The sequence below is a fragment of the Pipistrellus hanaki genome, assembly GCF_964339955.1.
Source record: "Pipistrellus hanaki genome assembly, chromosome: 5".
NCBI lineage: Eukaryota > Metazoa > Chordata > Mammalia > Chiroptera > Vespertilionidae > Pipistrellus > Pipistrellus hanaki.
The window spans coordinates 45683195-45695511 of NC_140507.1; the positions used below are offsets into that span (position 1 = coordinate 45683195).

General features: G+C 36.1%; 1 protein-coding gene across 9 annotated transcripts in view; it reads right to left on the reverse strand.

Annotated features, from left to right (window-relative positions):
* The window catches only part of INPP4B (inositol polyphosphate-4-phosphatase type II B), a 561675-nt gene that overhangs the window by 132293 nt on the left and 417065 nt on the right, over nt 1–12317 (reverse strand). The window lies entirely within an intron of this gene.

Consider the following 12317-nt stretch of genomic DNA (forward strand, 5'->3'; position numbering starts at 1 on the left):
CTGAGGTTTGTTGATTGAGCAAATGAAAGGTTTGCTTACAGGTTGTTATTCTTAGTTTTTCCTGAATTTGACAAAATATAAAGTAGGATGCTGATTTCTCCCCTAGTTGAAATGGAGAGATCTGAAAAATAAACGAAGTACTACTGAGTCCTCTAACCTTGTATGATCTAGATCTCTAACCTTGGATTGGCCAAGTCTTCCTTAGGAATACACAAAGATTAGAAATTACATCTTCATATAGAATTTCTTGTTATGATGGTTGATATTATGTGTCAACTTGACTGGATCACAAGGTGTCCAGATATTGGGTCAAATGTTGTTGTAGTTGTCTAGGAGGGAGTTTCCAGATCAGATTAACATTTGAATTGTTAGGCTGAGTAAAGCAGATTGACCTTCTTTCTTTGGGTGGGCCTCATCCAATCGACTGAAAGCCTGAATAGAGCAAAAAAGGGCTGACCCTCCTGGGGTAATAGAGAATTCTTCCTGCCATACTGACTTTGAACTTGGATACTGTGTTGTTGTTGTTTTCAGTTTTTGGACATGAATTGAAACTTTGGCTTTTCCTGGGTCTCAAGCCTCCTGGTCTTTGAACTAGGAATAAGTATGGCCTCTCTTGAGACCCCATCTTGCCAACTTATCTTGAAGATCTTTGAACTTGTCAAGCTATCATACTTTACACACACACACACACACACACACACACACACACACACACACACACACATTTTATGGTTTTGTTTCTGTGGAGAACCTTTACCAACATACAAACTATGCAGGGATTCTATCACAAAGATTTCTCTCTGCTTGGTGCAAAAGAAGTTAGAAGGTAGGTTGAGATAAAAACATCTGGAAGATAGTTTGGGCTCTTTCATAGCTTTTTATCCCTCCCACAACATTTTACAAAAATTCTGTTAACTTCTTCAGACAAAAAAAATGAGTATAAAGATGCTTAGCTTTTTAAGAGAATTACACAAGAAATCTCTCTCGTTCTGAGGTCAAAGCTTCACATGTGAGCCCCTTATTTTATTAGAAGTCTGAGTCTAAAATGATAAACTTTAAAAACTTGGGCATATTAATTCAAAATTATGAAAAGTAGTTGCTTTAATAAAGTGTCTGGAAATGATATTAATTCATTTATAAGAATTTTAAGACCAAATAAAAATTTATATGCCAAAGGATATGACCCAGTAAAAAAGATATTAAAACGTCACTTGAAATTATTACCTAGGTAAATAGAAATATTTCCCCCAATAAACTGTACAATACCATTTTTAGAATAAAAACAGAACCTTTTATAGCTATCAGAGTCTAAAACTACATGTGGGTATAGATGGATGGAAAGTTTAATGGTCAACTGCTTTCATTCATTATGCAAAATTAGACCTTAACTCAAACCCAAAAGAATTAATAAAGAATGTACCCATTAAGAAAAATAATTAAATACTAAAATTTCCCATGGAGAATAGACTACATAAATGACCAGTGGTGACTTCAATTTCATATACCATAAAACTAAACAAAGTTCAACTCAATGTCAGGTTTCACAGTATTTTCAACCCACAATTCAAACTATGCTTTAACTAGACAGGAATAAAAACTGCATATACAAATCAATGCCTCCCTCCCTCCCTCCCTCCCTCCCTCCCTCCCTCCTTCCTTCCTTCCCTTCCTCCCTCCCTCCCTCCCTCCTTCCCTCCCTCCCTCCCTCCCTCCCTCCCTCCCTCCTTCCTTCCTTCCTTCCTTCCTTCCTTCCTTCCTTCCTTCCTTCCTTCCTTCCTTCCTTCCTTCCTTCCTTCCTTTCTTTTTAAAGCCTTTTTGTAAATGACAATGTCGTTAATGTTGCAATCCATAAGCTACTATTTCACTGAAAATTGACTAGAATGGTCATTCACTGATTTTCACTTGACATTAAAATAAGTGGATGTTGTACTATGTAAGTGGATTTGTAGACTCAAGAAGGTTTTAATTTATAAGCAAAGACTAAGAATTGGAGCACAATAGCTACAGAATTCAGTTGAAATCACAGAATCAGTATTTAGTAAACAGCTAAATTCTGTCACTTAATTTTAGGTAACTGCATTAAAAAATTAGAATTAAAAAGTATGTCTTATTCCATCTTAAGAGTCTATTTGTTGTCCCTTATAAAGGTGATTGGGTATTTTCCTATAAATAAATTCTTTTTTATCCTTTGAAGTTTGTTTTAAAGTTATCAAACATGGATAGTGTGTGTGTGTGTGTGTGTGTGTGTGTGTGTGTGTGTGTGTGTTTGTCTGTCTATAAGTTTATTTTTTTAATCTTATAAAGCTCAGAGTTCCACTTATGTTTAAAATGGTGGCACATCAATGAAGTTACTCATAATTCCACATGTATTAATATGTGCCTTTTCGTTGTGGACAGCCATAAAATTACCCATTGCACAGGAAGGCTGGTTAAGCAAGGAAGAGTGCTAGAATGCTCATTCTCTTTTCATTATTACTGCTCAGGCTTTTAGAAATTGCAAGCATTTCTGGGCAGTTTCCCTTCCTATTCCCGCCCTTGGGTATGGAGTGCAGATGGACCCACTTAAGTTTCTTAAGTAGATGGAATTCAGGAGGCCCCACAAACACTTAGTGGTAGGGCCTTTTGGTGGACACCATAAGCCTTTTCAGGTACAGAATTTCTCTTTTGTATTTTCAAAAAAATCCTCTGAGATAACTGTTCCAGAGCTGGACGAATAAAAGTTAAACATTAGGTTGCCCTAGGCACATTTCAAGTGCTCAATACCCTCACAGCTATCATATTACACAGTGCAGTTTAGAACATTTCCATCATGGAAAGTTGCATTGAACAGCATTGCTTTAGAGTTTAGACAAATGAGAAGGATGTAACTAAGAAGTGAAGTGACCTGTTTAACGCTATTTTGCTACAAAGTGGCAGAATCAAGACTTGTACTCAGGGCTTGTGATAGCAAATCTTATTCTATTTTCCATTTTAATTCCTGATGAGTATGGTTTCTTCTAAGATAGTGACCCTTTCTTAGGAGGACAAGAATGGAATCTTCCACCTGAGGGACTCATCTGAATGTAACTTCCACCTAGGTCAACAAAGAGCTGGTTCAAATATTTGGCTCAGGTGTGCATTATAGCCTTGGCTACCATAACTGTTAGAAGATCAAACACAGAAAAAAAGTCTTATTTATTTTCTATTCATTTAACAACAACATTGACAAGTTCTTTTTTTTTTTTCCGGTGGCCCAGAAGGCTCTAACTAAACAGAAGCCTTTCATTCCAAAACATTTGTCCCAGCTACAAGCATCAGCTTTGTGGGAGAAGATACACCTAGTCTGCTTTTCTGCCCACTTGGAGTTTGTGGCACTTTATATTGAACATACTTATGAGGTGTGCTCGGTTAGAAAGCTAAAGGAGAGTGAAATGAATTACAGACTCTTTTGTATGAAACACTATAAACTGTCAGCTAAGATGAAGAACAACAATAACAGGTTATATATATATATATATATATATATATATATATATATATATAGTTTATTTTTTAAAGAGAGGAAGAGAGAGGGATAGAGAGTTAGAAACATCAATGAGAGAGAATCATGAATCAGCTGCCTTTTGTGCTCCCCCTACTGGCAATGTGCCCGCAACCAAGATATATGCCCTTGACCAGAATCGAACCTGGGACCTTTCAGTCTGCAGGCCGACCTAACACTCTATCCACTGAGCCAAACTGATTTCGGCAGTTTTGATATATTGAGTGTCTGCTGTGTACATGATTCTTTACAAAATTCTTTATAAAAGGCCTATGTATTTATGCACCATGGATTTTCATCAACAGTTCACAATAACCATGTGCATTTATTTTTAAACTCCTCTTTACAATAGAGAAAATTGAAAATTAAAACAGTCAGATAAGTTTGCCATGTCACATAGCTATGAAGTGGAGTTGGGGTGCTAAGTTCCAAATCCATAGCCAGACACACACACACACACACACACACACACACACACACCAAGACTAAAACTCTATAGTTGTTAAGTGTTAGAGTCTTCTGATTGCTCATTTAATTACTATAGTAGTCCTGTAGGACAAATAATGTTATTACATAAGAAGTAAAAAAAAAATCTAGAAGTGGAGAGATTATATAATGAAATATATATATATATATATATATATATATATATATATATATATAATCAGTATATATCAAATGGCAGATGTAGGTTTTGAACTCAGATCAATGATGATTCTAACCCTGTGCTTTCACCATTACAAGACACTTTCCCCTACTCATTTCATTTGAAATAAAGAATCTTGGCACCATAGACAAAAATGTTTCTGCATGAGTTTTGCCTTTTATATTTCTGTGGGGATATTGTAATAGCCAAACAGCAAAACCAAACACATATTACTGTTGCCAGCTTGGATGCTAAGTGCTCTACAGGACCTCTCATTAAATGATCCCAAGAATCCATAACAACGAACCTAATGGCACACAACATCTGCCTTCAATACTAGGAGTTGGGAGGGCAAAAACACTTTCCATGATAAATAACATACCATACAGTATTCCAACTGAGCATCAACATTCTGTTCATGGAAAAGATGAACAGAAGAAATAATACTAATCAGGTGTGAATGAACAGTGGAGTCCCAATGGGATATTTTTATGCATCCTTTTTGGATCTATAGGACTTGAGATTTTTCTCAAAGAGAACAAAGAAAGGAACACAAAGAGAAACAAATTGGAAAAGATGCAACACTATAAAACACTCATGAGCCCTGGCTAGTGAGGCTAAGTGGTTAGAGTGTTGGCCATGCACTGGAGGGTCTCTCTCACGTATCTCTCTTGATTAAGCTCATCTTCTAACATTGATTTCATTCTCCTTTAGTTCTCAGACTATCCAAGTGTCAGACAAAATAAATAAAAAATACTCTCATCAAGAAACATCACAAAATTCTGATTATTGGAGATAAAAGGAAGTTTCTTGAATTGCTGTAAATTATCACGTATCAGAATGGAAAAAAAAAAGAAATCAAAGAAGTAGAAGTTAATGAAAATGAAAACATAAAATTCTATAAAATACATATTAAATATATATATTTATTCATTAAACACATCAAAATACAAATCATAAATAACTCAGAGATTCTTCTGAGAGATAAATATTCTAATTATAACCAAAATAATTTTCATATAACATTGGCAGATGGGTTAGATCTATGGGGCATTGAATTTAAAATGTCATAATGAAAATGTTTTTATTAATCTATTACACATGAGATAAATACAGAAATATACAAAAATACTTTTAGATTTTTATAATGATTTTGCCTAAGAGACTAAAATGGTCTAGGTCTATATTGGGTGAAAACATTTATTCTCAGCCCATTTTCATGTATTTTCTAGCCAGGGAAAGTAGAAGAATCTTTTAAGGTTCAATAAAAGACTAATTCCACAAACATCATTATCTGGGATGAGGATAGAGGTGGGAAGGCTGACAGCTCGAGCATCCATTTCCAATATGGACAAAACCATGCTCACTAACAGGAATGAAACATGAACTGTTTCCAGAAAATGCCAAATAAACAAGCATCTGTATGTAAAAAAAAAAAAAAAAAAAAAAGATTTTTAGTGTGCTTTTATTTCTTCCAAGTATGCACATGCAAATGCTGATAAACATTGTAAAAGGCATAGGTTTCAGCCATGCCAAGATGCACAGTGCAGAAGATGAGGCTAGAGAAGTAGATAGGAGGTCCTGCTTGCCTCATAGTCCATAGGAAGGGGAAATTTTGTCTAGTGATAGATACATTTTGAAGAAAACAACATAAATTATATTTTAGAATGACAAGCCATGTTGTATGGAAAGGCTGGCCCACTATGTTGCAAAATACTACTGTATATACTTTTGTATAGTGAGAATTTTTTTGAAATAGAATTTAATTTGGTATATTCTAGTTGTAGTTTATAATTCCTAATATATACTTTTATCATTGTTTAAAAAGGCATTTACATAGTGTTGTCAGTTTGAAATAATATGAACCCTTTTTTAATGATGGTCACAGAATGCTTTAATGTAAGGTTTAAAGTCAGACAATTAAATATCTTCTGCATTTCTCTATAACTAGATATAGTGCTTAGAAAACCAAGTTAATGGCATAAGTAAACATGTAGAACATGTCTCTGAAACCTGTATTTCTATATAGCAACTAGGTTTTCAATCTGGGATATTTAAAATATCTTATTGACTGACTTTTCTTTGATAAGAATACACTATATTCAAGAAATAGATGGATGTATAAATATGTAGACTCATCAGAATTCTAAAATATAACTCTGAAAATATAAAATATAGAAATATTCACAGTGACTAGCGAATCTTCAGAATCTACATTTTATAAAATATAAAACATAGTATTCACCAAAAAAGCGTTTGCCTTCATTAAAATAAAATATTTATCTCCATGAATTTAATATATGTTCAACACAAATATCTAGATAATAAAATATCTAAGACATAGCATGGACATTTTCTCAAAGAAGTAGTAATAAGACTTTTAAAGTTTACTAGTATATATCCCAAACTCTATCACATTTTCCCATTTAAATACTTTGCTTCAGATTTTTTATATTTAATTTACAAGATTGTTTTTGTAGATACACACAATTATTTGCATGCTTTATATGAAACCAAAGAAAGTATTCAAGTTAATTGTTAAAAAATATTATTAATCTTTCTTCTAAACTTATAACACTATCATGCCAGAAAGTTTCTCTCTTTCTCCACCTCTGGGATCATGAAGAGAATATATATAGGAAAGAAATAAAGAAGGAAAAAGGAGAAAAATACATGATATATCTCAAACTAATATTTTTCTGGGGAGTATTATGGGTCATGAGGATCATTTTTTCCTGAAATACTTCATTTAAAAAGAGACAAAAAACTTTGTTCCATTATAGGTTTCAAATATCATTTTCTAGTGTAGAAATGAAAACCTTTTAGATAAAGCCAATCACTGTACGGTGACCAGAGCCTCCCATATAGACATGTGCATGTGCACACCATGTTTAAATACTACATTCATAGCTGTTACAGAGCGTCAGTTCTATGGGTGCAATAATTTTACCTAGTAACTGTCATATTTCAATGTAGATTGAGCACAGAAAAACTTTGAAATAATACAAAAGCTGAAGAAAATACTCAAAATAAAATATGTGGCAACACTAAAACAAGCAGTAAAAAACTTTATAAGTAGTAGGTTGGCAAAACTTACGTAACTTGTCTGCAAGCAACCCAAGTTGAAGGACTGTAAAGCTTAAAGCATTATAAACACAGGCAAACACACACACACACACACACACACACACACACACACACACACACACATACGTGCACGCGTCCCTTCTATGTATTTAGGATCTCTGAGCTGTCTTCATCACTCTCCTTTTCCTTCCGTTATAATAATGCCATAATAAACCAGTTGCCATGCCCCCCTGCCCCAACTTTCAAGTATGCTTGATCAAGACCTGGTCTGCTTTTTAATGTCAAATCCCTGATGTATCATGGTTGTAGAGCAATTCAGTAAACTTTTCAGAAGCAAGGCCTTATACTGAGTATTTTGCAAGCAGAACCTCCCCTCTTCCCTTCTAAACACGTAAGTACAGTTTTTCAAGGCTGTCTCCAGAAAGTTCCTTCTTATAACATTTTCAATTAGGTCGTGTGACTCTGTAACCTGAGCCATGGATTCCAAGGAAGTTAGGCCATTGGCAGGAAAGTCATTAGTGGACCACTGTGTTATCACAGGCCAGAACTCATGGTGGTTAGGATCAGAGTAGATGAATTTTTAAATGTAAAAAAATAATAAATGCGTTTGCGAGAAAGTGTAGGGATGGGAAGTGGGTTGAGGCAAGCAAAATCATTTTAGGGATCTGAACAGACTAGGGTTAAAAGAAGCTGAGAAAAGAACTTCAGAGCAAAGCTCTGTCCAGACTGGAAGTTCCACCCAACCAAGAAAAATATTGCTAAGTCCTTTTGCAAGGCAATGTCCCAGGCTCACATTCTTAATTTAATTGATTATATTATGTCACATCATGTTAATTTTACATTTATTTGTCTATTATATTCACTTGTATTCATTATAAATATAATTTTTAAATTACTTTTTCAGTAGGATGGCATATAGCTTCAAGTAGATTTTCAAGCAAGTTTTGTGGGTGACCTTCTCTGAGCTCCTGTGTATTTAAGTATGACATTTCTGTTGCCTTCATTCATAAAAAATTCATCACCTGACCCTATATAATAAAGCGGGGTCACAGACTTTTCCTCTCAAATATCAGTGGGTGTTATTCCATGGGCTTCCACAGAGAAGTGTAAGATTATCCTGATTTTAGATTGTAAAAGAGAAAAAAACAAAACTGCATAAGTTTTCATTGTTTTGCTTTGTTTTTCAAGCTTTAGCACTAATTGTTCTTTCCAAAGATCACTTAAAATTATTTGGTAGTTTACTGCTTTGTGCCCTGAATATCTAACACTTTTTTCACCATTTAAACATTTTTTCACCTTTGTTTAGCATTTGAGAGAAGCATACCATGTTTGCCTTCCACATTACTGAGATGATTTCTCAGTGTCAAATCTTCTCTGCGGGCTCTGTGGATTTAATTTGGCTGCTGCAATTTAAAATTTCATCATTCCCTACATTATCCTTTCCCTCTCAGCATGCTCCCTAAAGGGTGATGGTTCTTTTTTTATGGCTTTCTCATCCTGTTCATAACAACCACACCTTCTTATACCATACTCTACTGAGATGACTAGTCAATTTTCCCTTTTTTCCCCCCCTGTATTTCCCTTTTGAGTGCAGCATGATTTTTTTTCTCCTTTTCTTTATAAAAATTACAAGATTCATTATTAAAAATTTTAAGCTCATTCTAACAATGGGAGATTTATACAGCAAAAAAGTTGTGGAGAAACCAAAATGTATATGGAATAGGCTGTTCATCACCATGCCTAGCGAATCTTCAGAATCTATCAGGTGTTTTTAGTTTCTTTAGTTTCATAGGATTGAAATGGGATTTTCTTTTCTGAGCAACTCCCAGTGTACACTGGCACTCCCTAGTTCTGCCCCTTGAAGGAACTTAATAATTTGGAAGCATTGTTCCTCTGTCTCCACCAAAACTGCTCACTATCCCCTTCTATGTGCTTGCAATTTTTGTTTTTGCTACAAATGCATAGCAAGAAAGAGATACAGAGAAGGCAAGAGAACAGAATGGACAGATGACACTTTGGTGTGTTAAAAGTAATAATTATAGAGGCTATGCATACACAAATTCCATGACTTAGTGGTTGCTTTCTCCTTATTTTCTATTTATCATTACCCCCCCCCCCCCTGTAATTTATTATCAGTGACTGGACAGACAGAGATATTAATGGGGGTGGGGTGCAGCGAGGAGTTAGCGAGAGCACTGGGGAGGCCTCAGAACCAGTAGAAGGTCAGCTGCTCAGCCTTTATGGGGTTTCCAAACTGATGACAACAGACAGATTGGGGCAGCAGTAGGGGTCTGGCTTTTGGCTTTCTTTCTCACTAGCTTGCTGTAGTTTTAGGTGAAATGGTATTAGTGGTCCATCAATTATGTTCTATATAGTATTGTGTTAATCATAGATTTCAGTGTTTTGTGAAAACTCATCATTTTTCATTCGTGTCTTTATAGATATCTTAGTGGGAATTTAGGACTGGCTAAGTTAGATGCAGTTTCAAGTCCATTTTATAGGGTAAGGCTTAGCCCTGCCTTCTTTAACTCTCAGAGTCTTGTTACAGATGAGTAGTTCTTGAGTGATTCTCAGCAGAAATAAAGGTGCTGGCTGGGTTCTGCCTGACGCCTCTAACTCATCTTGTCTATGGTGAGTCCTTCCTCATTCTACAACCCCTGTGAGGAACAATTATTCTCTCCATCCTCTATCAAATGTGACCTTTACATGACTCTAGTTGGAGTGGCTCTTAGTGTTCAACAATCTGATTCTTTTATGACTTCGAAGATCCAAACTCTTGCTTCTTTAATGCATAATCTTGATTATTCTTCCTGGAATTTGCTTTGCATACCACCAACCAATCTTAGTACTATCTCTAGGAGGGTAAAGATTAAATAATTTGGCTTATATCAATTCATTCTTGCAACTGGCTCCTATAAATAGTTTGCTTAACTTCTGTACATCTTACAGCTTCTCTTGGCCTCAGTCAATAGTTGTTGCCTGATTTCTGTGGTTGATTACCTTCACTTTGCTACTCTCAAAAATCACCTTCTTGTCCCTCATTCGATCTTTATTTCCCTAGATCCAAGAAGTTTTCTTATAATCCAGGTTCATGTCTGACTTTCCCTAAGATTCAGATTCTGTTTTCTTTTTCTTTTCTACTCACTTGTGCAGCCATTCCTACCTACCCTTGTAAATACAATTACGCATCACTTAATGACGAGGATGCATTCTGAGAAATGTGTCAATAGGTGATTTGGCCATTGTGTGAACATTATACAGTGCACTTACACAAACCTATATGGAATAGTTGCTACACACCTAAGTTATGCGGTCTAGCCCATTGCTCCTAGGCTACAAACCTGTATAGCATGTTATTGTTCAAAACAACCGCAAGATTAAATCAAGCGCCCTAACCGATTTGGCTCAGTGGATAGAGCATTGGCCTGAAGACTGAAGGGTACTAGGTTCGATTCCAATCAAGGGCATGTACCTTGGTTGCGGACATATCCCCAGTGGGGGGTGTGCAGGAGGCAGCTGATCGATGTTTCTCTCTCATTGATGTTTCTAACTCTCTATCCCTCTCCCTTCCTCTCTGTAAAAAATCAATAAAATACATATATTAAAAAAAGATTAAATCAAGCACAAGAGAATATGATGCAACCAAGAAACACAGAAAAGGGATATATGAGATTGCTTTCAGCATAACATGGCATATTGTTTTACAGAATTTTAAAAAATAAGTAGAAAGAGTAGACTCTCAAACAACAATAAAAGTATCTATATTAATAATAGAGGAATATGCAAATTGTCCAGTAATGACCAAACAGCAGGAACACCAGGCTGCATGGAGCTACAAAGCCAGCAAGTGTGTTAGTGAGAGATGACCAATCGATTGAACAGCAAGCTGTATGGGATGACCAGGTTAGCAGGGGAGCAAATGGGGTTGACCAGGCTGAATGGGGAGACAGTGGGGGTGACCACACTGGCAGGGAGGTAGTTGGGGGTGACCAGGCCTGCAGGAAGGGGGGAAGTTGGGGGTGACCAGGTCGGCATGGGGGAAGTTATGGGCTATCAGGCCAGCAGGCAAAAGTGGTTAGAGGTGACCAGGACAGGGGGGGGGGTGTGGGGGGAGACAGTTAGGGGCAATAAGACAGGTAGGCAGGTGAGCAGTTAGGAGCCATCGGTTCTGGATTGTGAGAGGGATGTCTGACTGCTGGTTTGGGACATCCCCTGAGCGATCCCAGATTGGAGAGGGTACAGGCTGAGATGAGGGGAGCCCCCATGCACAAAATTTTTTCACTGGGCTTCTAGTGGTATAATAAATACATAAATCAGTATAATTTATTACATTATCAAGTCTTATGGACGGCAATGTTGTACTTTCCTACGACTGGCAAAACAGTGTGCTTGTTTATATCAGTGTCATCACAAACACACAAGTAATGCCTTGTGCTGGTACGATGTTCTGACTGCTGTGACATCACTAAGCAGGCAATAGGAATTTTTCACCTCCATTATAATCTTATGGGTCCATAGTTGTCTATGCAGCCTATCATTGACTGAAATGTTATGAGGCTCATAATGATATTGTCAATATTGCCAGGTTTAACCAGCCTTGTCATAGTGTGCTCACTGGTTTATGCCAGTCAATATGGCATCCCTGGAAACTGTAGAGACTACCAATACTCTTAAGTAACTTGATGTATTGTGTGCAATATGCATAAATCCAAATTTTGAACATTTCACAATCTGCTGTGTATTTCAGCAATTAAAAAATGTTAACTATTAAAAAAAGTATTTGCTAATTTTCTGAGATTTGGTGCCTTAGCAGTGTTTAGTATAATATAGTATTCAGCATTTTTAAAGTCACTAGAGGCATATAAAGCAGGAAACAGATTAGTCACGGCTCAGAGAAATTCTCATCAATTACCCATTCTCACATCCTTTTGTTTCATTATTGCAATGGATTTAATTTTGTTGTACAACAAGACTGTCCATTCACATAGCATACTTTATCAATCATCTTGAGTTTTTAACCAACAAATATCTGAGAGTCTTGTTATAGATGAGTAGTTCAAAGAA